This window comes from Lissotriton vulgaris, chromosome 2_1 (genome assembly GCF_964263255.1).
Source record: "Lissotriton vulgaris chromosome 2_1, aLisVul1.2, whole genome shotgun sequence".
Lineage (NCBI taxonomy): Eukaryota > Metazoa > Chordata > Amphibia > Caudata > Salamandridae > Lissotriton > Lissotriton vulgaris.
The window spans coordinates 1,758,923,389-1,758,949,469 of record NC_141687.1 but is presented as its reverse complement, the minus strand read 5'-3'; the positions used below and the strand labels follow the sequence as shown (position 1 = coordinate 1,758,949,469).

Genomic DNA, 26,081 nt, shown 5'->3' with positions numbered 1-26,081 from the left:
GTATATGAAATCTCTGTGGAAGGAGTGCGGTGTAACCTACAAGTTCACCAACCCTTACCACCCCCAGAGTAATGGTCTGATTGAGATATTTACCCAGACCCTGAAAGGCATGTTTATGGGTCTTGAGGAACCCATGAGGCATAAGTGGGACGTCCTCTTAGCATGCCTGCTGTTTGCTTACAGGGAGGTGCCACAAAAATCCTTAGGGTTCAGTCCCATTGTGCTCCAGTATGGACACCCTGTAAGAGGACCCCTGAGTTGGGTGAAGGAGGGCTGGGAGAAGGCTCCCAGTAACCCGCTCTCCGTCCCCCCAAGGATGATACATGCTGGCCTTCAGGAACCAAATGAGGTGTTTCAGGCAACTCGCTCAGGCGAATCTGGAAGCCAGCCAGGAAGAGATGAAACTGTGGTACGACCAGAATGCCACTCTGGTCGAGTTTAAACCTGGGCAGAAAGTGAGGGTGATGGCACCAGTGGAGCCTTGCGCGCTCCAGGACAAGTGGACTGGGCCTTATGAGGTGGTGGAGCGCAGGAGTGGAGTGCGCTACCTGGTTGACTTCCAGTCACCTAGGAACCCTTTGAGGGTCTTCCATGTGAACCACCTCAAACCACACTTCGACAGGTCAGAGGTGACCATGCTCTTGGCTACCGATGATGGGGCAGAAGAGGAGAGTGAACCGCTTCCTGACCTCCTGTCATCCAAGGAGATGGATGGGTCAGTGGATGGGGTGAACCCCTCGCCTACCCTGACCCCGGAACAGCAGAGGGACTGTCGCCAGGTATTGTGTCAGTTCGCCTCCCTGTTCTCCCTGTCTCCAGGAGTCACCCATTGGTGTATCCATGATGTGGACACTGGAGACAGTCTACCTGTAAAACAAACATTTTACAGAGTGGCTGATAAGGTCAGGGCCAGCATTAAGGAGGAGGTTTCCAAGATGCTGGCTCTAGGGGTGAATGATGTTCTAGAAAAATGTTCCTTCAGTGGTCATACGTATCAATAAGCAATATACATCAAATAATTAAGAAAGGTGACAGAATTGTATAACAGTGTTTTACTTTATCATAGTTTTTATTTTTATTTAAGGCAGTTTTTTCATTTCAGTTTTTCATATAAAAAAGACATGATTCATCATAAATACATTTTTCGGACTCATATTTTTTGTTTTTTAAGAACACACATAATTAATAACGCACCAGTGATAGAAAAAATTAATACAAAATTATCGTAAACAATTAATTTTTAAGAAGGCCACCTGATATTGGGTACTCAACTCAATTCGCTAACATACACACATGCATGGGGGTGAATGAGCCATCCAGCAGCCCCTGGGCTAGCCCAGTGGTCCTGGTGCCAAAAGCTACTGCGCCTTGTGCCACCCCAGAATTACGGTTCTGTGTGGACTACCGTGGGCTCAATGCCATCACTAAGACTGATGCGCATCCCATCCCATCACCAGAGCTGATGAGCTGGTGGATCAGCTGGGAGCTGCCCGGTACCTCAGTACATTTGACTTTACCTCTGAGAACTGGCAGATTGCCTTGACCGAGGAGGCCAAGGAGAGGTCAGCGTTCTCAACGCCAAAGGGGCACTACCAGTTCAGGGTTATGCCCTCTGGGTTGAAGAATGCCCCTGCCACCTTCAAGAGACTGGTTAACTAGGTGTTGAGTAGGCTGGAGGAATTCAGCGCCGCCTACCTGGACGACATTGCGACGTTCAGCTCCAGTTGGGAGGAACATTTGCAACACCTCTGTGAAGTGCTGAAGGTCATGCAGAGGGCAGGCCTGAGTATCAAGGCAAGTAAGTGCCAGATAGGGCAGGGTTAGGTGGTGTACTTAGGACACCAGGTAGGGAGCGGCCGGGTGGCGCCCCTACAGGCAAAGATCGATACCATTCTGGCTTGGTAACCCCCCTAGACCCAGGCAGGAGTGAGGGCCTTTCTAGGACTCACTGGGTATAACTGAGAGTTCGTGAAGGGGTATGGCACCATTGTTGCCCCCTTGACAGAACTAATGTCAAAGAAACAGCCCAAGAAGGTGATCTGGACTCATGCCTGCCAGACCGCTTTTGATACCCTGAAAACTGGCATGTGGACAGCGCCCGTTCTCAAGGCACCTGATTTCTCCAAGGAATTTGTAGTGCAGACAGATGCTTCAGAGCATTGTGTGGGAGCTGTACTTTCCCAATTGAATGACGAGGGCTTTGACCCACCAGTAGCTTTCGTTAGCCGAGGCTACTTCCCAGGGAACAGAGGTGGAGTGCAATTGAAAGGGAAGCTTTTGCTGTGGTCTGGGCACTGAAGAAGCTGAGGCCTACTTGTTTAGGTCTCAGTTCCTGGCTCAGACAGACCACAGGCCCCTCAGATGGTTGATGCAGATGAGGGGTGAGAACCCAAAACTGTTGAGGTGCTCCATCTCCCTACAGGGAATTTACTTCACGGTAGAACACCGCCCTGGAACAGAACACGCCAATGCTGATGGTCTGTCCAGCTTTTTCCACCTTAGTGATGAGAACTCCGATGAGAGTGGGTAGTTCTCCTCACTTTTCGGCTGGGGGGGACACGTGTTAGACCTGGCCTTTCTTGGCATGATTACCCTGACTTTTTGCCTTTACGGCCTCTATTTTTGGTGCTGTGATAGATTTTGTGTTGCTAACTTAGATGCTTTGGACACTTTGCCACTGCTAAACAGTGTCAAAGTGCAAGTGCTCCCTGTATAAAGTGTAATGGTAATTGGTTGTTGATTATTGGTATTGGAATGTTAATGCAACTGCTACTATTGGGCCTGGAGCACTATTTGTGCCACCCACACAAGAAGCCTCAAAAAGGGAACTCATGCCTGCCTTTGCAGGGCTTCTGCACAGTTTGTTAAACTGCAAAGTTGTTCTGACAGGTGCACTCACTTGCCAGACCTTACCCTTTCCTTTCTATGCACATCAGACACCCCTATGGTAGGTCTAGGGTACCCTCTTGGGCAGGGTGCAGTGCATGTGAAAGGTAGGACATGTACTAAGGTGTGTGCCATGTACTGACAGTGAAATAATCTCCACTTCGTTTTTCAATGTTGAAAGGCCATCTTGCCCATAGGACAGAATGGAGAAGCTGTGTAATATGTTTTCCAGCCTATCTTCCTAAAAGCTTAAGATGGAAAGGTGAAGTTTAGTATGCCTGAACTCACCGTGTAATAACAAATCTTTTTATGAAGGTGGTTTTTGCACTGTGTGTTTAGAAGCCACTCTTTTAGAAGTGGCTGAGTTTTTGTGCTCTAACATTAGTGTGTCTCTGCCTCAATGTGGATTGACTCTCTGGATTTGAAAGCTATAGGATCTGGGGAATGCCTTGACCCAGGAGATGAGGTGAGACAGCAACAGGTTGACCTGCATCTGGAGTGTAGGGGAAGGAGAAGCCCCTAGAGGTGAAGAGGCCTGGGTTGCTGCTATAAAACAATTGTCCTATCTCCTGCTGAGTGATTGAGAATCCAGACCCCCACTAATCAAAGAAAGAAAGGTGTCACTGGCAGAGAGGCACCCAAACTGGTTTGAACAGGGGCCAGTGCCCCTTGAAGCACAAATACTTCAAAGCTATTTAAGGGTTTAACTATGAGAGCTGAAGCCCCTGAACTTTGGAGACTGGCTTGATCAAATGTGAACAAGACTGGAGCTACTTCGTGGTCAAGAGGACCTTTGCCAAGGAAGAAACAACTGAAGAGACTGAAGGATAGGACTGACCCTTGCTGTGTGTTCTATGGCTGGCCTGCAGTTTCCTGTTTTAACCAAGGAAAAGCTAAAGGGACTTTGCTGTGTCCTGAAGTAACTCATCCCCAAGGGCCCGAGGTGAGCTGGCTCCCTGTTTCGGAAACACAGGAACACAAAAGTTTCCATGAGAGTCTCAGCGGCTGTGTGTGCATGCTTTTTGCAGCCTGAGACCCTCGTAAGGCGTGCCCTGTGATCATGGACACCCGGAGTCCAAGCAAGGATCAGCGACGCTGTGGCGTGTGCTTTGTGCAGCCTGAACCCCATTTTGAGTATTGTCCAGTGATCTTGTGCACCGGAATCCAAGTGAGTCTCATCGACGATGTGTGCACGTGTGTTGTGTACTGTGAGACCATCATGAAGAGTTGCCTTGTTATTGTGCGCACCGGAATCCAAGTGAGTCTCATCGATGCTGTGTGCGTTGTGCACCGTTAGACCTTTGCGAGGATTTGCCTTTTTATTGTGTGCACCGGAGTTAAAGTGAGTCTCAGTGATGCTGTACACGTGTTCTTCGTGCAACCTGAGACCTGTTTGTGGAGTTCCCAGTGATCGTGCACCCGAAGCTTAAGGAAGACTCAGAGATGCTGTGTGTGCTTTGTGGCAGCCTAAGATCTACGTAACTGTAGTGGCCCAGGCTGGCAGTCCCGGAGGAGCTGAGTTGCCGGCCCGAACCGCTGTTGCTAATTCACAAAGCTGCATTGGAGGCCCAGCCGCTGGATGAGGAGAGGAGAATGAGTTCACGCCCCCCAGGTAATGTGTGTCGACTCCTTGGGCGGGCTCGGAGGGAGACGCTCTCTGCCTCTTTCTCGTGTCGGCAGCATGAGTCTCTGCATCGGCTCGTATAGCGGCCCTTATTGCAAAGGGAGTGGCAGTACAGGGGGCTGGAGTGCGGAGCTGCATGTTTGATTACATCGTACTGTGTTGGGGGAAACTGTGGAGAGGCTGACTGCAAGTCAGAAGGAGAGGCGGAGAAACCGCCTAAGGCCTGGTGATCGGGCCTGAGTGTATTACGCATTAATCCTTTTCTGCAGCACGGAGTACCTGACTGTCGTATTACCATTGCATCATTTCTACAGTACGGAGTACCTAATTAGAGTATTACGCATTGCATATTCCTGCATAATGAATTACCTGATTAGTGTATGATGCATGGCATTTTATCTGCATAGCAAACTACCTGATTGTCGTATGACGCATGGCCTTGTTTCTGCATAACGAACTACCTGATTAGCGTATTGCGCATTGAATTGTTCCTGCATAACGGATTACCTGATTAGTGTATTACGCATTGCATTATTTCTGCATAACAACATACCTGGTGGTTGTATTACGCATTGCATTATTTAACCTTGCAATGTGCCTGATTGTTGCGTTATGCTTTGCATCCTTTTCATTGCAGAGTGTCTGATTTCTGCGTTACACCTTACAGTATTTTTACATTGCAAAAGTGCCTGAATCTAGCATTACAAACTGTATGACATGATATTAGGAGTACAGGAGAATGTTTAGAAGTGCTCATTAATACCGCCAGATATTACAAGCGGCGGCTGGCCTAACAACCGGCCAGGAGAAATAGTACACAACCGCATATGTTGGATTTATATCATGTGGTCTTATCGTACATCTTTGTATATAAAGTTTATACTCGTTTTTTAAAACTCATGTGGAGTCTATTTGTGGTGTCATCATTGGGTTGTTGTGAGAGTGGTTGCAAATACGTTACACATTTGCCTTGAAGATAAGCCTGACTGCTTGTGCCAAGCAACCAAGGGGGTGAGCGGGGCTTTCTAAGAAGGTGACCTTCCTTTCCCTGGCATTGGAACACGGGTCCCTACTTGGCCTAAGCAGGGCCGGACTGGCTATCGGGCGTTTTGGCATGCTGCCGAGCTGGGGGCTGATTTTGTTGATGGGGACATGCGTGGCTGAACAAAATTCGTTTTGCTTTGTTTATTTCGAAGCACACATAGGTCTCCATCAACAAAATTAGCCCCACCGCAGTGACATCAGCCCCCAGCTCGGCAGCATGCCAAAACGCCCGGTAGCCAGTCCGGCTCTGGGCCTAAGGTACCTACCTCAGCCAACCAGGGATCACAGGTCTAACAATAGCCTTTCTCCTCTTTCCCCGCCATAGTGCCTGTGCTCCCCTCTCCCATCTAGGAGATGCCAGCAAAAGAAATAAACTGTCTGAAGAAGCACATCTCTCCTCCATCTTGTTCTCTGATCCTGGCTGTGGGGTTTCCAAAATGAAACCCGCAGGCCTGTATCACTTGTGCATGGCGCACCATCACGTCTTTTACACACGCACAAGTACAAAACACAGAATGTCACTTACGGGAATCTGGGTTCATCATGAACAGCAGAACTTTATATAAATTGACCTGAAAGCACACATTCATGTCTCACAGGTAAAAGCCTGTCACTATAATTCACCAACCGTAGTACCCTACCACAACCATGCTCCACACATTAAATTTGCAACAGGGACTGTAATCCACTATCACTAGGAGAGTGTTCTTGGTGCGCCCAACCCTGTTCAGGACTAGATACAAAACATAACATTGTCAAAAGACCGGGCCTAGGTCCATGTATGCACTTGGAATTAGTGTGTGGCATAACCAAAATAATCAAAAAACAGGATCACAGGTATGTAGTCCAGGCACACAGGGCAGGGGGCATGACTACATTATGCAGGGGATATTCCAGTCCCAACAGTGCATAATTGGCATAGAAATGTACAATGGCATCCCTATATCAAATGGGAAGTGATGCTTTTGACATTAATAGGAATGGGTTTGTTTTCTGGGTATAACCAGTGTACCAGATTTGCTGTGTAAACATCATAGGCATTCACATGCATGTTTTAAAGCTCAATTCCCACTCAGCCACCACCCAGTCCTTATCTGTCACAATTCCATCTTTCCTGAATTCACTACCTGAAGATCTCTTTAATTTTCACACAATAAAGCTACCTATTTAAATATTATCTTGACCTATAATTGACTTTCCGTATCCTCATTCTCTCCTGATCCCCACTGTCATCCCCTTTCCCTAACTCGTTCCAACCTGCTGCCTCTTGCTCTCTCTCGTTTTCTCCCCATCTCCCTAGCTGCCTTCTCTTCCCTCCTACTCAACCCCGTACTCCACTCAGTTGTTGCTACACTTCGTGTGATGCAGAAATAAATATAAACCTTAACATATTGTTCATTGTCTCCCAAGGTATTGCAATAGAGGCCTGATTCACCACCATACTGGAGATCTAGACCGCCACCCATTGATAATTATGTAAAGCGTGCTGACGTCCATCTTAGGTACAGTAGTCCACACCTTTTCCTATTTACTTGTTTGTCACGCTAAGCAATGAATTCATGGCACTATTAATTGCATGCATTTATAAACATTTAATAATGCCTGTCATGCACAAATAATACATTAATTGACGAATGGAAAGATTGCCCTAAAGACCTCGTAGAGGTTTCTGATCATGTTCTGTTTATATCACCGATGCCCTCTGATTGAGAGTGTTGTACAATAACAAAACAAATCGATAGTATTACACATAGAAATTAATGTTAAAAGGTGATAGTAATTTTTGTACACCACAATGCATCTTTTCCACATATAAAGGAGGCCTGCGGTTTATAATTCACATCATTTTAAAACAAAGGAGAGACATGTTTGGTTAGTACATTTAAAAATGGCTTTTCTATTGCAAATGTAATCTTCGGAATATACGTTTTTAAAGAGGCAATTAATTTATTCTAATGGATTAGAGATGGTGTCCAGTTGTTTCCATATAGTTCTTCTTAGGATCCTATAGCTTTGTTAATCGATGGAGGCCGACCAAATAACTGGAAAAAAATCTGAAATCAGTACTGATTGCTGAAAATGTATATTCGTGATCGTCCCTCTAAACCCAACACTAACGAAAGCAAGTAAGCAGCATTCATTGTAATTACTGACAACATTTCTGAGCGGATGTTTAAAAAGCCATTAATTGGTAAATATAAGGTCCTCTCACACTCACACACACATCTTTTCTGAGCCTCTGATTTTTTTTGTGTGACCTGGTGTCAATGCCTCTGATCATCAGACAGATGTCTCTTACCAGCAGGGCCAATACATTCAAGTGCAGAGAGGACATGATGCCACACGCCTCACACTTTTTCACGGCCGGATGATTTACAGATTTTAAAGCAGACAGGTGTGTTTATAAATGATGAAGTATCAGAACACAGCCATACCATAAGATGGCGCCCGATGCTGAAGCTGCCAGATTCTTATTTTCCCTGAGGGCTACTTCTCTTTTAAAGTTGGGGACTAGTGTTCCTGCCATTTGGAGGAACCTCTAAGTGGGGTCCCACATGAAAGTTTGGACCAGAGCCCCTCAAAACGTCTGACAGGTCTCCTTTCCAGGCACCGTCTCACAGGGCCGGACTGGGAACGAAAACCAGCCCTGGCAAAGTGCTCGGCCGGCCCCTCTCCCCCGGGGGAGTTGGGTGTGCCACCACACTCTTTGCCGGGGCCGGTTTTCGACGGATTTTGTTACAGGGCCGATTTTGCAGCTATGCTGCAAAAACGGTCCTGAAACAAAATCGGCCCCCAGAGGCCCAGAACCAGCCCCCACCCTTGCGGCGCACCAGGGGATTGCCCGGTGCCCGAAACGGCCAGTCCCAGGGCCGTCTCATGGTGCCAAATCCTCTACTCACTTGCACAACCTGTTGGCATATTGGTCTCCTCAGAGCAGTTGTGTTTGTCACATCCTCTCCTAGTAGACACAAGAGATGCTCTGAGTGGCAAAGGCCGGTGACTATTGCTAAACGTGCAATCTGCATTACAGTAAAGCTGTTATTGTAATAAATCAGGAAAAATTAAGGAGAAACCCTGTGTTTCAGATAATCAGGACGGGGTAACATGAAACAGAAAGGTCCCTTGCAAAAATATTAGGGTCATGTGTTGAGCCAAATAAATATAACAGGAAATAAGTTAAAACAAATATTCATACAAGTGAATTTCAAATTTCAAGTTTATTCAAAATTATTGATTAAAAAGTGTTGTTGAAAAACTAAACATAAATTAAGCATACCAAATAAAAAAAATACATGAATTGCAACACACAGCGTTGAAGATCATAAACATGAAGAAAACTACACAAAAACAGTAGACGCGGCGTTTCGGTATAACTTGATAAAAACACCTTCTTCATGACAGTTTTCAAAAAATATTAAGCGGTTCCTTGATGTACTTACGGGAACGGAACTTTCTTCAGAATGTAGATGAAACGGGAAGTATCTTTTTGTATGGTACTATTATTTAATAGATGCGTTGTGTGGAGCCACCGTTGAGAACAAGCATCAATTAAAAGTTGCTTTGCGTCAACAAAACAGGTGCACCGTGATTGTGCCACTACTTTATGTGCTGCCGAATTTTTTTATCATTAGAAGGAGGTAAAGCTGGTATTGTTGCTCTTGTGATATTGCAACTCGAGAGATAAAATCTATTAACATTTCTGCGGTCTCCCTGCTCCAACACAAACGACTTCCGGGTTTTATATCTGGATATCCTGACCCGGAATTCGTTGTGTTGGAGCAGGGAGGACGCAGACATTTTAATAGATTGTATCTCTCAAGTTGTAACATTACAAGAGCAACAATACCAGCTTTACCTCAGTCTAATGATAAAAAATTCGGCAAATTCCAGGGATTTCCTGGCTTGCAGTAGCGGAACTATGACCAACCGTTAACTGTGCTGTTTTTAAGCAAATTTCGATGCTTTTTTATGATGCACTCCATTCACCTGCCATATATATGCATTCAGCACTGCATACGTTTGTAGCGCCTCCCTAACAGCGTTTTGCCCAACGTGCGTGGGCATGACAACCCCCGAAGTGCATGGGGATTGGCGGCAGGGCCCGTCCTCCAGCAGAGACCTCTAGCACCTTCTGTGCATCCTACCAGAGTCTTTTCTCAACCATAGGCTTTTTTTGTAGCAAAATGATGGCTATGTGATCATGATTTTTATGAAATCACTATTTTATCTTGTCAAACTTGTGTTTTGTCCCCCATTTTTTATGTCCCCAATTTCCACACCTATGAGTGTCCCAACTGTAAATCAGATTTTGCTGTAGCTGCGAGAAAAAAATTCTTACGGGAAATATAATGGGAAAACACTTCTTTTAGAGCGCCTACTTAACTTCTCTTCTCCTTCATGGGACATACATAAAATTTGACATTGCAGACCTTAGCTGACCATACTGAGCGAGTGCCACATTTTGTGCGGATTCATTCACACGGGCCACAGTTGTAGTCAAATCATAAAATACTTTTTTTTTTTTAGAGCTTTATATAGCGCGAACTAGACCGAAGGGTGTCAGAGCGCTTTACATGAGCACCAGTTACAGATTAACACATTCATTTTTGTTAGGCCCTTGAAGATTAAGTGATTTGCCCAGAATCACAAGGTGTTGAGCGTCGTTGCTGAGAATCTAACCCGGTTCTCCAGGTCAGAGGTCGACCGCTCTAGCGGTAGGGTTACATCCTCTCCCTTTTCATTGAAATGTGCATTGGAAGCATAACTACAAAGTGTAAACTAAATATAGGTGTATAGACATTCAAAGTGCAAATGAAATTTGCAAGAAATGGGAAATAAAGTGAGATTCTAAACAAAATGACATTGAGGGATTCCAGGTGCTTTCGAAGGTGAACCAGCAGTGCCACACAACATACTAATAACAATCCTTTCTCGGCACTGTCAATCAAGCCAAGGGCGGATCAAGACAGGACCTTTCTTGAAACCTGTTTCTTTCTTTTATATATGTTGCTTGTAGAAGAATGCTGTAGCTGTGACATAAGAGTGTAATCATGATATAGTGTGTGGCATATCATAACATTTGATAGCCATTCGATGGTGGCAGCGTACAAGACACCAACCTTGGTGGGTTTCAGAGAGGAGTGTTTTAGTTCCGCTCTGAAGAACAGACTTTCTTGGTTGATGCTGATGCCCAGCAGAAGGTGTTCCAGAGGCATATGTGAGTGATAGTGAAGTGGCAGTCTTTTCAGGTTATGTATTTTTCTCTGGGATCTCAAGGAGGTTTTCCTAATTGGAGTGACTTGGGCACAAGATTTGGTAGATCAAATCTTTTCTTACAGTTACATGGGTACTGAGCCTTTTATGCATTTGTAAGGGAGGCACATAGACTTAAAATAAATCCTGGATAGCATGGGCAGCCATTAGTGCCTTCTCAGATGGGGTGAGACAGCTGTTTTTCCTGTGCCTAATAATGAGACATGACTAATTGGTATTGGATTTGTGGGGGGCCATCGTAAACAGCATCGCCCTAGTGCAGGCACAATTTGCGGATGCACCCAGTGCGCTGGGATTGTTTTCTGGAGGAAGGAATGGTCAATCAGTTTAATTTGCATTATTGCTCTTATTTCAGTGCTGATATGTACTTTTAGTAGGTGTGTTGGGCCTAGGATTTGCACACCCGTTTTGCAATTGTTGATTTTTTTGGGGCGGTATTCGCTAGTTTTGCCCATCCTTGATGTCTTATAGGCATTTGAGATTGGTCCCCGCGTCGTGTGATACCCGGGAATGTTTTAGGTATTCGTCCTATGAGTGGAAGCCAAGATATTGGACCTCAGAAGAGTGAAAGGCGAAAAAGAGGAGAGCTTCTTAAGAGGCGCCACATGTGACCACGTGAAATGGGGAGTACAGGTCTCCAAGTCTAACTTTTTGCTGTAATCTGTAAGTATGGGTTTGTACCATTTGCGAGAGTCGTCTGAGATATATACCGATTGAAGGTGATTGAGAAGTCCATTGTTGTGCATCATATTAAATGTAGACAGAGAGGTCGAAGAGGAGGAATGGAGTATACTGAGGATGTTCATGCTGCAAATCCTAGCAGCTCACCCTCGACATTGATCTCTGCCTAGGAAGAAGCTTGGTTTGTTTGTATTGAGGACATTATAGGCATTTACTTGGGTTTGGAGGAATTAGTTGTACGGCCACACTAAGACCAATTGCTCTTTTTTGAGAATATGATGATCAGTGAGCACTCCAGGCAACATGACCCTTGCTCATTTGTAAGGATCTACTGATAAACATTATTACTGGAATGGGTAGGGTCTCTGTTTGTGCTGTGTAATGGCTTCCGAGCATAGTGCTCCTGAGTCCATTGATAGCCTGAGTCTTGTCAGCAGAAGTATATATTCAGGAGATGCACTGAAATAGTTTGGTTGGTGGTGTGATTGTGGGTGAATTTTGTGAATTCGCGATGCGCGAATTTGCAGATTTGCAAATTCGCAATCCGCAAAATTTGCGAATTCGTGCAAATTTGCGGATTTTTTATTTTCGCATGTTCGCGGGTGTTCGCGGGGAGCTTTGCGTGTTCGCGGGGCACTTTACGTGTTCGCGTTTTTTTTTTGCCTGGTTCATCACTGCCACTCTCTCGTTTTTTATGCCCTTCTGCCCTCTGTACCACTTGTTTTTGTGCCTTTCTGCCCTCTGCCCCACTCTTGTTTGTGCCCTTTTGCCCTCTGCCCCACTGGTTTCTGTGCCTTTCTGCCCTCTGCCTAACTCATGCCCTCTGTCCCACTTTGTGCCCTTCTGCCCTCAGCCATAAGTCATTAATCACCCCAAGTTTGGGGTGATTAATGATTGTGTAACTGAATTTGAGCTTCAACTCTAGCACCTGCTTTACTTTATCTATTAGTGCTTCCTGTTGAAGCTGACTTTTGTAACTATTTTAGTGGCTCTGGCACCTTGCCGGCGCCATTCTTAAATAGTTACAAAAAGTCAGCTTGAACTTTTGACCCAATCCGTTCTGCTCGCGGATTTTGCGGGAAATTCGTGAATCTCGCGGATTGCGAATTTACCGAAAATCCGCGAGCGGAACGGATTTTCCGCCCATGCTTAATGTGCAGTGCTTAATGTGTGTGGCTGCTAGTGGTGGGCCCCAACACTCTTTTTTAGGGACAGGGACTTATTTTTCTACTACAGACTTTGGCCCAGGGTGAGAGAAAGAAAGGCAGAAAAGACAGAAAGAGGAAGAGAAAGCTAGCAAAAGAGTAATAAAGCAAGACAGGAAAGATGGAAAAGAACCTGCAAGACTGGGATAAAGAGGCAGGAAGTGTAGGCTGGTGGAAGAAAGAGGCATGAGGTGAAACCAAGATTCTGCATCCTTGAGATTTGACAACGTCTTCATTTGGCAGAAAAATATAAACAATACAACAAACACCTAGGGAAAAACTCCCTAGGTGTGAGGATCAAATTAATTGTTTATGAAAACACTTTGGAGAGAAAAACAAACATTTTGGGAGATGTCCATCGAAAGTGACAACAGACATCCATCCATTTGATACATTCTGGGGAACTGCTGTGAAAGTGGTGCCTCTGAGGTATGGTTCCTCTGAAGGTACAGAGATCAGTGCTGGGTGGGCGTTGATCTCTAAATATGGCTGTCCTCTGTCTGTCAGGGTGGTAGACATAATGTCCTCGACCACCCTGACGGACATAGTAAAGACCTCCATAGAATACATCAGGGCTCAGGTCTTTTGATAGCAGAAGGTCAAGCAGATCAAGGATACTATCTATAATGAGTTTATGAGCAACATGGTACGTTTATGGCGGATTCAGCCTTTACCATTTAGCATTGTGTAGCATTAGTGGGTTGATTAGTTGGTTACATTCACAATTGTTTCTAGTTATGCAACATTCATTAACACGTTTTACCTAAGGTGATGAATGACGTTTCAGGGTAGAGGGGCCGAGTAGAATGTTCTTGGATTCATTTTAGAGCATTTTGGAGGGCATGTGTACTGTAGACACAGGGGCTTGTATGACATCTATTCAATGTGTCGAGTTGATGTGTTATCATAACTGAGTATTTTCTTTTTCGTTTCTGTATAAAATGAAAAAAATATATTTAAAAAAACTTCATAGCTAGAATATGTATATGGAATGAGAGGTCTAAAAGTACATTAATGTCCATCAAGCTCCCAGTGTCTCTACCAATTATAGAACCAACTGACCTATCTAGTTGTCAGTTTTCCTTCATCATTTGTTGCCTACTTCATGTCCAACAAAACACACAAGGTGATGGACGGAATGTTGCACATTGGCAAAACATTCACCCCCAGTCACAGATCTGGGTTTAATCCATCGTTTGTTTGCTCACCACACCACCCCAGTTCAGACATGGCCATATGCAAATCAGTCTTGACCCTGTGCCTCATGGGGACAGTCCAGACCGAACTGCCAAGCAATGTCTTCCCTAGACCGAAATCAAGCATCCTAGGACCATTTTCTATCAGCCGTCTTCAGCCAGGATAACTTGACTCCAGTGGCGCAGTGAGCACGGGACCCACGTCTGGGCATACCCTTCCCTCATAGGGTGAACAGCAAAGCACACAAGGTGATGGACAGAATGTTGCACTTTGGCAAAACAGTTCGGGCTGGACTGTTCCCATGGGGCACAGCGTCAAGACCAGCCACGGCCCGTGGAGGGAGTTTCTGTGGGGCGGAGAGGCGGGCGGGAGAAGGACAGGGTGGGGGGTGCTAAAAACTGGAGTATGGATAATTGAAGGTAAGAAAACAATTTAATAAATATAACGAATTTCGTAGCGCGCCCTTCATCGCAAAATGTGATACAGGGTGCGCTACGAAATTCGTTTTATTTATTAAATTGTTTACTTACCTTCAATTATCCATACTCCAGTTTTTAGCACCCCCCACCCTGTCCCTCCCCCGCCCCACCGAAACTCCCTCCACGGGCCGTTGCTGGTCAAGACTGATTTGCATATGGCTAGGTTCAAACTGGAATGGCAAGGTGAGCAAAAAAACGAAGGACTTAGGCCCAGATCTCTGTACTGCGGTGAATGTATGACATTTTTCTGCATTCTATCCATCAACTGTTGCTTTAGCATAGGTCACCCCGAGTGGGATGGTTATGCTCAGACGTGAGTCCCGTGCTCTCCATGCCACTGGAATCAAGCTATCCTGGCTGATGAGGGCTGAAAGCCCGAAACCGGTCCTAGGATGCTTGTTTCCAGTCCAGGGAGGACCTGGCTTGGCAGTTCGGGCTGGACTGTTCCCTTGGGGCACAGGGTCAAGACTGATTTGCATATGGCTAGGTTCAAACTGGAATAGCATGGTGAGCAAAAAAACGATGGACCTAGGCCCAGATCTCTGTACTGGGGTGAATGTATGACATTGGTATGCATTCTGTACATCAACTGTTGTTTTTGCATACTCCATGACCAGTCATTACTCGTCTCTTGGATTCCTTCTTCAAGCCTGCGGAGAGCTAGTGGGCAGAGTCCCCAGAGTGAGCCCTTAGTGGCCACGGAAGCAGGGCTCTCTAGATTTACTTTGATGTTATAGGATTACATCCCACTTCTATTAACCACCAAAGCCCTGAATCCGGAGAGCCTTGGAGGGCCTTACTGTTCTCCTTTGCTAATCAGGTGGCATCACTCGTCTCACTGTCTCCCAAGCTGTGTCAGTTTCGCCTTTGGACAGAATATTGTGCTTCAGAGAGGGAGTGCACCAACCAGGTCTTATGCAAGCGAATCTTGGTTAGAACCCACTTATCCAGGGGGGACATGTTGACAGCTCCAAGGTGGTCTTCACTGGGAAGAAGCTTACATCCCTCCAAGCCCTGATGTTTAATTCCAGAGGTGACATGGATGAGACACGTGCCTGCTACGTCAGCTCCTGCAGCCCCTTCTTATCCTGTCACACTTTTGCTTTAAATAGACTGAACCACCTACATGCATGGCTGGCAGAGTAGAGGGAACTCACATTCTCTGACACCAGCTGATGAGCATAGGGTGTACTTTCCCTTATTCTGTAATGTGAGCAGTGCTAAATTTGAGCCTATGGTTGCAGGTGAGGCACATCAGCACTCCTGTTAGGGAGCCTGCTCTTAGTTTATGTCAACAGACTGATCCAGATCAAGAGAAAAAAAACACAAAAGAGGAAAAGGAGGAAGAGAAACACAGAGATCAGCGACAAAGTCAATAGGTCTTGCCTTTGAGACCTTATAAGTGTTTTGCCATGCAGCATATATATATATATATATATATCCAACACAAACCCCCTGAATCTTTGAGAGGGCACTCTGCAACATCCCGCCCTCCGGCTCTGTTTTAGCAGTCCGCTTTGCCAGCCTCACTCATTCTCCATGCCGACGCGTTTCGAAGCATTACAGCTTCTTCTTCTTGGGCTGCCATCAAAACCACACTTGAAACGCATTGATCAATTTTGAAGCATTTTATTTAAACAGTGCCTCCCTCAGGGGCGTGTCCTTTGTTACACGCACGTGATGATTTGTGGGGCATGTAGTCTTCCAAATGCGTCAATGTTCATAACTTTAAGTAAGTTCAAGAGGTAAGATTCTGTTGTGGCAATATTAATGGTATTTGATTGACCTTTAGTAGGCGGTGGGGATATGGTTGCGGACTCACGTGCTATCTGGATGTTGCGCTGTGAACGTTCCATTTTCCTTAGTAGTTGGAACTACAGCCCCTTTTAGCCAGCGATGTGTTTTTCTCCAGCCAAAGGTGGTGCCGCTCTCCGCGCCGGGGCGACCGCATACAAAAATCCAACACAAACCCCCTGAATCTTTGAGAGGACACTCTGCAACATCCCGCCCTCCGGCTCTGTTTTAGCAGTCCGCTTTGCCAGCCTCCCTCATTCTCCATGCCGACGCGTTTCGAAGCATTACAGCTTCTTCTTCTTGGGCTGCCATCAAAACCACACTTGATCAATGCGTTTCAAGCGTGGTTTTGATGGCAGCCCAGGAAGAAGAAGCTGTAATGCTTCGAAACGCGTCGGCATGGAGAGTGAGTGAGGCTGGCAAAGCGGACTGCTAAAACAGAGCCGGAGGGCGGGATGTTGCAGAGTGTCCTCTCAAAGATTCAGGGGGTTTGTGTTGGATTTTTGCACACGGTCGCCCTGGCCGCGGAGAGCGGCACCACCTTTGGCTGGAGAAAAACACATCGCTGGCTAAAAGGGGCTGTAGTTCCAACTACTAAGGAAAATGGAACGTTCACAGCGCAACATCCAGATAGCACGTGAGTCCGCAACCATATCCCCACCGCCTACTAAAGGTCAATCAAATACCATTAATTTTGCCACAACAGAATCTTACCTCTTGAACTTACTTAAAGTTATGAACATTGACGCATTTGGAAGACTACATGCCCCACAAATCATCACGTGCGTGTAACAAAGGACACGCCCCTGAGGGAGGCACTGTTTAAATAAAATGCTTCAAAATTGATCAATGCGTTTCAAGTGTGGTTTTGATGGCAGCCCAGAAAGAAGAAGCTGTAATGCTTCGAAACGCGTCGGCATGGAGAATGAGTGAGGCTGGCAAAGCGGACTGCTAAAACCGAGCCGGAGGGTGGGATGTTGCAGAGTGTCCTCTCAAAGATTCAGGGGGTTTGTTTTGGATTTTTGCACGCGGTCGCCCCGGCCGCGGAGAGCGGCACCACCTTTGGCTGGAGAAAAACACATCGCTGGCTAAAAGGGGCTGTAGTTCCAACTACTAAGGAAAATGGAACGTTCACAGCGCAACATCCAGATAGCACGTGAGTCCGCAACCATATCCCCACCGCCTACTAAAGGTCAATCAAATACCATTAATTTTGCCACAACAGAATCTTACCTCTTGAACTTACTTAAAGTTATGAACATTGACGCATTTGGAAGACTACATGCCCCACAAATCATCACGTGCGTGTAACAAAGGACACGCCCCTGAGGGAGGCACTGTTTAAATAAAATGCTTCAAAATTGATCAATGCGTTTCAAGTGTGGTTTTGATGGCAGCCCAGGAAGAAGAAGCTGTAATGCTTCGAAACGCGTCGGCATGGAGAGTGAGTGAGGCTGGCAAAGCGGACTGCTAAAACAGAGCCGGAGGGCGGGATGTTGCAGAGTGTCCTCTCAAAGATTCAGGGGGTTTGTGTTGGATTTTTGCACGCGGTCGCCCTGGCCGCGGAGAGCGGCACCACCTTTGGCTGGAGAAAAACACATCGCTGGCTAAAAGGGGCTGTAGTTCCAACTACTAAGGAAAATGGAACGTTCACAGCGCAACATCCAGATAACACGTGAGTCCGCAACCATATCCCCACCGCCTACTAAAGGTCAATCAAATACCATTAATTTTGCCACAACAGAATCTTACCTCTTGAACTTACTTAAAGTTATGAACATTGACGCATTTGGAAGACTACATGCCCCACAAATCATCACGTGCGTGTAACAAAGGACACGCCCCTGAGGGAGGCACTGTTTAAATAAAATGCTTCAAAATTGATCAATGCGTTTCAAGTGTGGTTTTGATGGCAGCCCAGAAAGAAGAAGCTGTAATGCTTCGAAACGCGTCGGCATGGAGAATGAGTGAGGCTGGCAAAGCGGACTGCTAAAACAGAGCCGGAGGGTGGGATGTTGCAGAGTGTCCTCTCAAAGATTCAGGGGGTTTGTGTTCGATTTTTGCACGCGGTCGCCCCGGCCGCGGAGAGCGGCACCACCTTTGGCTGGAGAAAAACACATCGCTGGCTAAAAGGGGCTGTAGTTCCAACTACTAAGGAAAATGGAACGTTCACAGCGCAACATCCAGATAGCACGTGAGTCCGCAACCATATCCCCACCGCCTACTAAAGGTCAATCAAATACCATTAATTTTGCCACAACAGAATCTTACCTCTTGAACTTACTTAAAGTTATGAACATTGACGCATTTGGAAGACTACATGCCCCACAAATCATCACGTGCGTGTAACAAAGGACACGCCCCTGAGGGAGGCACTGTTTAAATAAAATGCTTCAAAATTGATCAATGCGTTTCAAGTGTGGTTTTGATGGCAGCCCAGGAAGAAGAAGCTGTAATGCTTCGAAACGCGTCGGCATGGAGAATGAGTGAGGCTGGCAAAGCGGACTGCTAAAACAGAGCCGGAGGGCGGGATGTTGCAGAGTGTCCTCTCAAAGATTCAGGGGGTTTGTGTTGGATATATATATATATATATATATATATATATATATATATATATATATATATATATATATATATATATATATATATATATATATATATATATATATATATATATATATATGTATATATATATATATATATATATGTATATGTGTGTGTGTGTATGTATGTATATATATAAAACACATGTTTTTAATATTTAAGCACGTCTAGAAAATCACTTTAGATGAAGACAAAAAGGGAGAAACAAAAGAAAAGCAAGTGCTGTGTTAGGCACCATTTTTTTTCACTATGCTCCTGGCTGACCAGATTTCAGCTGATCGCACCTGATGGCTACATGTGGATTGGGGCTCCGACCCAGATCTCCCGCTAGGACTTCACCTACGCCCTGGTCCCCTCCGAGTATCAACCCCTATGCTCCCGCCCCACCCGGACTACACCAACTACCTGGTAAGCTGCTACCAGAATAGATTCAACTGGTATTCGGCAGCTAGGCCCTTACGCTCCTCCTCTGCTTTTTTGTTGGCGGTCCCCCGAATTCTGAGGACACAAATGGGTGGTCGCTCTTTTGGCTTCACTGCCGCCAAATTATGGAATGCTCTTCCGCCTTCTTTAAAGGAAGCTGAACGAGTTGACCCTTTTTAAAAAGGGTCTGAAGTCCCACCTCTTTCCTTGGGCTGTGTAATCCTCCTCTGTATGTGAAGCCGTGATTTGAGTCAAAGCGCCAGGATACCCTCTGGGTTACAGTATGCCCTATATAAGTACGCTATACATACATACATACCCTCCTTTGTGCTCTGTTTTGTCACGCTTGCTTTTCACCACTGACTCGACTCATCCTTATCTAGGGGTTTCCTCTGAGCGGAATCAATCCACCCCCAGCGAGACCCCACGGCGCTCCAGCAAACTTTTGGACTCCTTTAGCCTGCATGAATAACACTCACCTACTCCTCACAGACCTTTGCCTCTTGGTGGTCTCTCCGTTGGGCACAAGCCTTGCTGACCCACCAACACTCTCCTCATCATCCTCGATACCTTCTTTTCACCGCGTCCAGCACCCTTCATTCGGTAACCTGGTCCTGATGATGGTCCTAATCTACATGGATCGAAACGTCGTCAACATCCCAGCACAATTTGTGGCGCAATATACTCTGGTTCACTAACATGCCTAACTCTGTATACATTTATGTAAATACTTACATGTGAACCTCAAGTATTCTGAATTCATCATCACATTTTCACTTTGCGCCGTCTACCACTGTTCACTTGTCACCTGCGCGCTCCGCTTAGAGTGTAACGAGAACTTGGGTGCACATAGTTCATCGGGTTACCTATGTATTTATTGCTTACAGTGCTGTAATAACTGTTCCCACTTTGTCCGTACCCTTTTAAGTTCTTGTACTCTCGTGCATTTATTCAATATATGATCCCTTTGGCACATTTAACTAAACCTTGAGTCTCCCTATCTTCCTTTCATGCAATGATTTGTGCATCCTTACCTACTAGTCTCGTAAATAATACCAGTTGAGATATTGTTGTTCGTATACCCTGCAAGGGACAGATCATGAAATGCACCTAAAAGAGACAACTACTCTTTTTAACGTTTTATATTGCATCTTATTATTGAACGTCTCTTTTTACTTCTCTGGTGCATCTGTTAAAAACTGCGGTGTTTATTCAGAAAGAGAAAGTGTTCAGAAACAAATCAAAATCACAGACACAAATAGATGTTGAAGACACCCACTCAGTAACACATAAGCACACAGACACAAACAGATGCTTATCACACCCACTTAGAAAGCTATTGAGAAACAAAAGCTTTCTTTGCTGCACAGTCTTAAACTTGCATAACTAGGGAAACAAGCCTAACTTAAGGATGGGGCATTTAATCAAATTTAAAACGCCAATCCCCAAATCTAAGTAAAGACCAAGTCAGGCACTAACTCCAGTTTGTGCCTAACTTGCTGTTACAACCCATGTGTGAAGCAGGGACACCAGCGGTTCATTCCTGGCAGGCCATTTCAAACCTGGGACCCATCACATATGCGCAACTGGAAACGGGGTGGGAGGGGCATCATTCACTAATTTAATGTCAACGTATACCCCGCTGCACCAAAAAGGATGGGGCTAAGCTGCGCACTCAGTGAACGCTGAATCCTGTGCAACGAGCATTCACGGAGTGCGCAACCAGCATTCAGGAAGTGCCTAACCCTCACACAGAAACCACACAATTTGCTGGACTATTGCGATTCGAGCTTACATTTTCTGAACTTCTGTTTAGTCCCAAGAAATATAGAAGACATTTGCTTCACATGTCTTTATGCAGTGTAAGTTGTTGGAAATGGTAGGAAGTGCCTATATTACCAGAAATGAAGCATGCCCATGCTTGTCTCCCCATCAGTACATTTATGCACACATGCTGTGTCACACTACACCTGCTGCTCACCTACAAACAACTGAACATTAACTTTTGATCCTAATGCGCTCCGTTAAGTACTTACATCTTGAGGAACCACCAAAAATTACAGAAGAGCTGGTCGTTTTTTTCTTACCAGCTTGTTTAGATGCAAAGTAAATACTCCCACCCATTCCTGAAAGCCAAAAGTATCCCCCTATTTAAAAACCCTTCTGCCCGAGTACGCCACAGTGTAACTGATGGTAAAAATACTCCTGTGGTAAATGTTTCACTCACCGCTTTCCCACCAAGGAAAACAAGAACGTCTAAACTGTAGGATTTATGACCAAAAATACGATTGGCTCTGTGCAGGGCCGGACTAGCCATAGCGAGCACCGGGCAATCCCCTGGTGCGCTGCATGGGTGGGAGCCGGTTTTGGGCCCCTGCGGGCCGTTTTTGTTACAGGGCTGTTTTTGCAGCATAGACGCAAAATCGGCCCTGTACCAAAATCGGCTGACAACCGGCCCACGGCAAAGAGCTCCGCGGCAACTCAAACCCCTCCGAGTGCCGGGGGGGAGGGGAGCTGCTGAGCACTTTGCCTGGGCCGGTTGTGGTTCCCAGTCCGGCCCTGGCTCTGTGTCCAACTTGTTTCCCCATGCACTACTTAATTTGTCGGCTACTCAACATCAAGTGAATGGTACTTGCCACATAGGATCATTTCCTTCTGCTGGTTGCTGGTTTGTGTTTGTGAGTTGTGTAGTCTGCAGTCTGTCTTAAGTCTGTCTTAAGTCTGTCTTAAGTCTGTCTTAAGTCAAACTTAAAACAAAATCCTAACTTTACTACTACTAAATGCCTTCTGTGAATACCAAAAGTAGTAAGTTTAGGATTTAGTCTTAGGTTAGCTCTGTGAATCGGGCCCGATATAGCTACCTTCTCTAAATTAGGAATTACAGCTTATTAGATGTAACAAGGAATCACCAGTGTTAGCCTGTGAGAGTAATGAAAAAACAATTTGGCAAATTTTCACTACCAGGTGATGTAAAACTTAAAAACACATGTTCTACTTTTAGTTACATGACACCCTGCCCTAGGAGGTGCCAAGGGCCTACCTTAGGGGTGACATATGTAAGAAAAGGGGCATTTAAGGCTTCGCAAGGGATTAGTTCTCCCTGAAGTAACGCCTACTTTCCCTGGTAAGAGGAACCCAGTTACGGTCATGTTGGAACTCCTAGGATTTCCTGATATGCGCTTTGAAGGGGACGAAGTTAAACAAATCAGTCAACTAAAAAGCACTCTTAAGTATTGTGCTCATGAAACTAGCCAGGATCTACAGTATTAGGGGAACAAGATATCTGTTGTGCCCTCCCTTCTTTCTCAAGAGGACGTGGACCTAATCATCTATGCAGAATCCCAGATAGGACGCTGCAAAATTACATCCTGCTTTTGAGGGTAGGAATCAACCCGGTATGGTGGATGCCAGAGCCGATAGTAAAAATAGTTGGGAACCATGGTCATTGTCCATGCAAGTGGGGTAAAAATACTCAGCGAGCCACCTGTTGGTGGATTGTGTATTCTTCCTAGAGGAAAGGAAGAAGATTCTTCTTCCTGTTTTTAAGAAATATGGGATACAGTTGAGCGAAATGGATCTAAACCTTATATGTGATATGTGGTTTGAGATACCAGGATGTAGCCATGGCCATCAGCCAATATTTGCGTAAAATTGTATCATCCTATGCCAGGATTTCTTCTTCTTAGCTGTCCTACACTGGTGTCAGTGTTCCCTTTACGGTACCATTTACGGTTGCAGGGATGTTCTTTGAACCATTACATAGATGTAGATCAAATTAGGAAGATGCACTGGTTATGAGATTGGGCCCGAACTTGGGTAACTGGGTTTGTGAACGAGATCAGACTGACTAAGATCTTGCAAATTATTATAATTATGCGCCTCCACAATGCACTTTATTTCTTATAACTGAGATTTGATGTCTATGCGCCAGCATTGCAAATTGTCGTATGAAGCCTTGACAAATGAGATTTTTTTTAAAACAATTTTATGTGTTGTTGGTTAAACTGATGCACCTTGGAATATTTGACACATGTGGGTTAAGTGGAATTCAGACTGCCCAGTGAGTAGGAGATATTTCCCTTTATATACTATTTTAAGGTTTATGTTATGTGTTGGCTCTATTGGTTTAATTACATGCTAATTACAGGTGGTTTTATGAAATATGTAATTATTTTATGTCAATGAACTGGGTAATATGCAATATTTCTGTAAGAATGTATTTCTTGGAAATAAAATGAATCGGAATCTGAAATCCCAAGTTGACATGGCAGTGTAAACTGCACACACAGGCTCTGCAGTGGCAGACCTGAGACATGTTTAAGAGCTAATTGAGTGTGTTGCACACTCAGTGCTGCAGTTCCTCTAGTCCCAAAATTCAACTCTTGAAGAAACCCTTTAGTGTATAGTCCTGACAGCTCGAAATGCCAAATTCGTAGAAGAATATACAATCTTTAACAATATTAAACATGTAGTGAAATCACAGGAATAACAAAAATTAAAAATTAAAAAAACTTGGTGTGATGTTTAAAAATTGAGCAATTTATTACAAATCATTAAAATCGATGTTCGATAACATCAGTACAGTGCCATGCATAACATTAACATCATAATAAATTTAAAAAATGTCAATACATATATTTAACAATAAAAATCACAAAGATCAGAGTTGTCACAGTTGTCGGCGCAGCGTTTCTGTGTATTTCAATATCACCTTCATCAGGACAAAACAATTCTATACAGAGAAAACATACAATTAGATAACATCCTAGGACTTAATAGTTTAAACAATTCTTTTTAATTTTCAGTGGCACAGTCATGTTCTCACATGTTATTATATTATATTATCTACGCGAATATACATTCGTATTGGTGCAGTAATATGGAATTCGAGTTACAACGAGCTATACATTTGGATCCTTAAGCATGTGACCAAGGGTCACTCTTAGGTAGCTATAGGTAAATAGACCATTGTGCATACCTGCGAAGATTAATTAATTATCCGTCTTGTTTTAATTGGAGGTTGTATGTTGTTGGTAGCTCATAGGATAGAGGCTCCTCCTTCATACATCATATATAACATTCCTTTCTGTGAAGGGCATAAAGTGACACAGAAAGACTATTCATCAATTTGCCCATTTCAATTTTTTATTTTTTGAGAAAGGCCCACAGTTTGTCAATGGCATTATTATATGTTGTTACCTGTAATTTTCAGGAACTCAGTAGTGAGGAAATAGTCGGATGGGGCCACCGTATTTTAATGAGAATATCACTATAAGGAAGCATATGGTAATATGAGAGTATAGTAGAGGATTATTTATACTGAATAAAACGTAGTTATGCGTGACTTTTCGCATAACAGCTGATAAGTCTGATACTATTAAAATGTGTTGCCAGCACATAGAGAACAGGGAGAAATGCATGTGAAAAGACTAATGTAGTCTGCATAGTAGGACAAAATACTCACCCTTGAATCAGGGTTATGGGGCACTTGACACAGCGTGACTGGATTCTTTTCATTTCTACCAGCGCTGAATTTCCTTTAGGACAGTCTCTTTTAATTCGGCCTACGAGAGATAGCATTTACTTGTTGCTTAAGTATTTTACATCTCACAATAATGGCTGTTATTTCCTTATTTAATATACATCATCTTCGGGCTACTCTCGGAGGGTACTGTATTGCTACATTCCCATCATCCAGTGGGGGTGTAGTCACACAATGATAACATTAATTTCAATTTTCAATAAGGGGGAGCAACCTTGTGTCCCCTTCCTCATATTCAGTACTCTTATTACGATGTGGCATTTGTGTTGGTTAATATCACTGATGTTGGCGAGTGCCCAGCCACCCATGCCTGCCGGAAAAGCATAAGCGGTGAAATCCTCGTTCACACTGCGATATCAATGCAAAATGTTCATTAAATCGGACATCGTCTCTTCCCTTCTAAATTAAGTATAATGATTTAAATAAACTTATCGTACCTTCCTATTCTTATAAAGTGTAAATTCTTTTAGTACGCAATCTTATTTTCAATGTACTTGTTGTGCCTTACTTATCCTGTAACTGCTATACTGATTTGGTGATCCCTTGTTAATTACTCCAGGGCTTAACTGGTGGGATATCCAGTGAGTATGTCATGAATATAGGGCCGCCTGGGGGTAGTCGGTCTTACCTTGTTTTCTAGAATCGGCCTCCCTGCACCCCTCTCGGCTCCTTGCGGTCTCCGTCCAATGGCTGGTTTACCTCACGTTTGTTACTCTGTTATTTAAATAAATTATCGCGGTCTTTTTGGTAGTGTAATAACGCGAGACCCATTAAAACCGCGTTTGCGTCACTCATATGGGTCGCTAGTCTTTTGGGACTACAATTGTAGTTTTTTAATCCTTTTTTATCTTATGGTGCGCCCCGCATTGCTAAATATATGTATTGAGATTTTTTAAAATTTATTATGATGTTAATTTTATGCATGGCACTGTACTGATGTTATCGAACATCGATTTTAATGATTTGTAATAAATTGCTCAATTTTTAAACATCACACCAAGTTTTTTTAATTTTTGATTTTTGTTATTCCTGTGTTTTCACTACATGTTTAATATTGTTAAAGATTGTATATTCTTCTACGAATTTGGCATTTCGAGCTGTTAGGGCTATACACTAAAGGGTTTCTTCAAGAGTTGAATTTTGGAACTTGTTAAGTTCTTTTTCTCTATTCTCCTTGTCCCCAATTGGATTCATAAGGAGACCTCCCTTTTCCTTTTTCTTGCAGTTCCACTAGTAGCATTTAAGTTACAGGCCCTGGGCACATGTAGTGCACTTTACTAGGGGCTTATAAGTAAATAAAATGTGCTAATTGTGGATACATCAATCAA

At 44.4% G+C, this 26,081-nt stretch overlaps 1 protein-coding gene across 1 annotated transcript in view; it reads left to right on the top strand.

Moving 5' to 3' along the window:
- The window catches only part of LOC147733247 (uncharacterized), a 531,395-nt gene that overhangs the window by 338,517 nt on the left and 166,797 nt on the right, over positions 1 to 26,081 (top strand). The window contains exon 4 of the mRNA XM_086957810.1: positions 6,965 to 7,056. The gene's annotated coding sequence lies outside the window, so the exon portion shown is untranslated. The remainder of the gene's footprint in view (positions 1 to 6,964; positions 7,057 to 26,081) is intronic.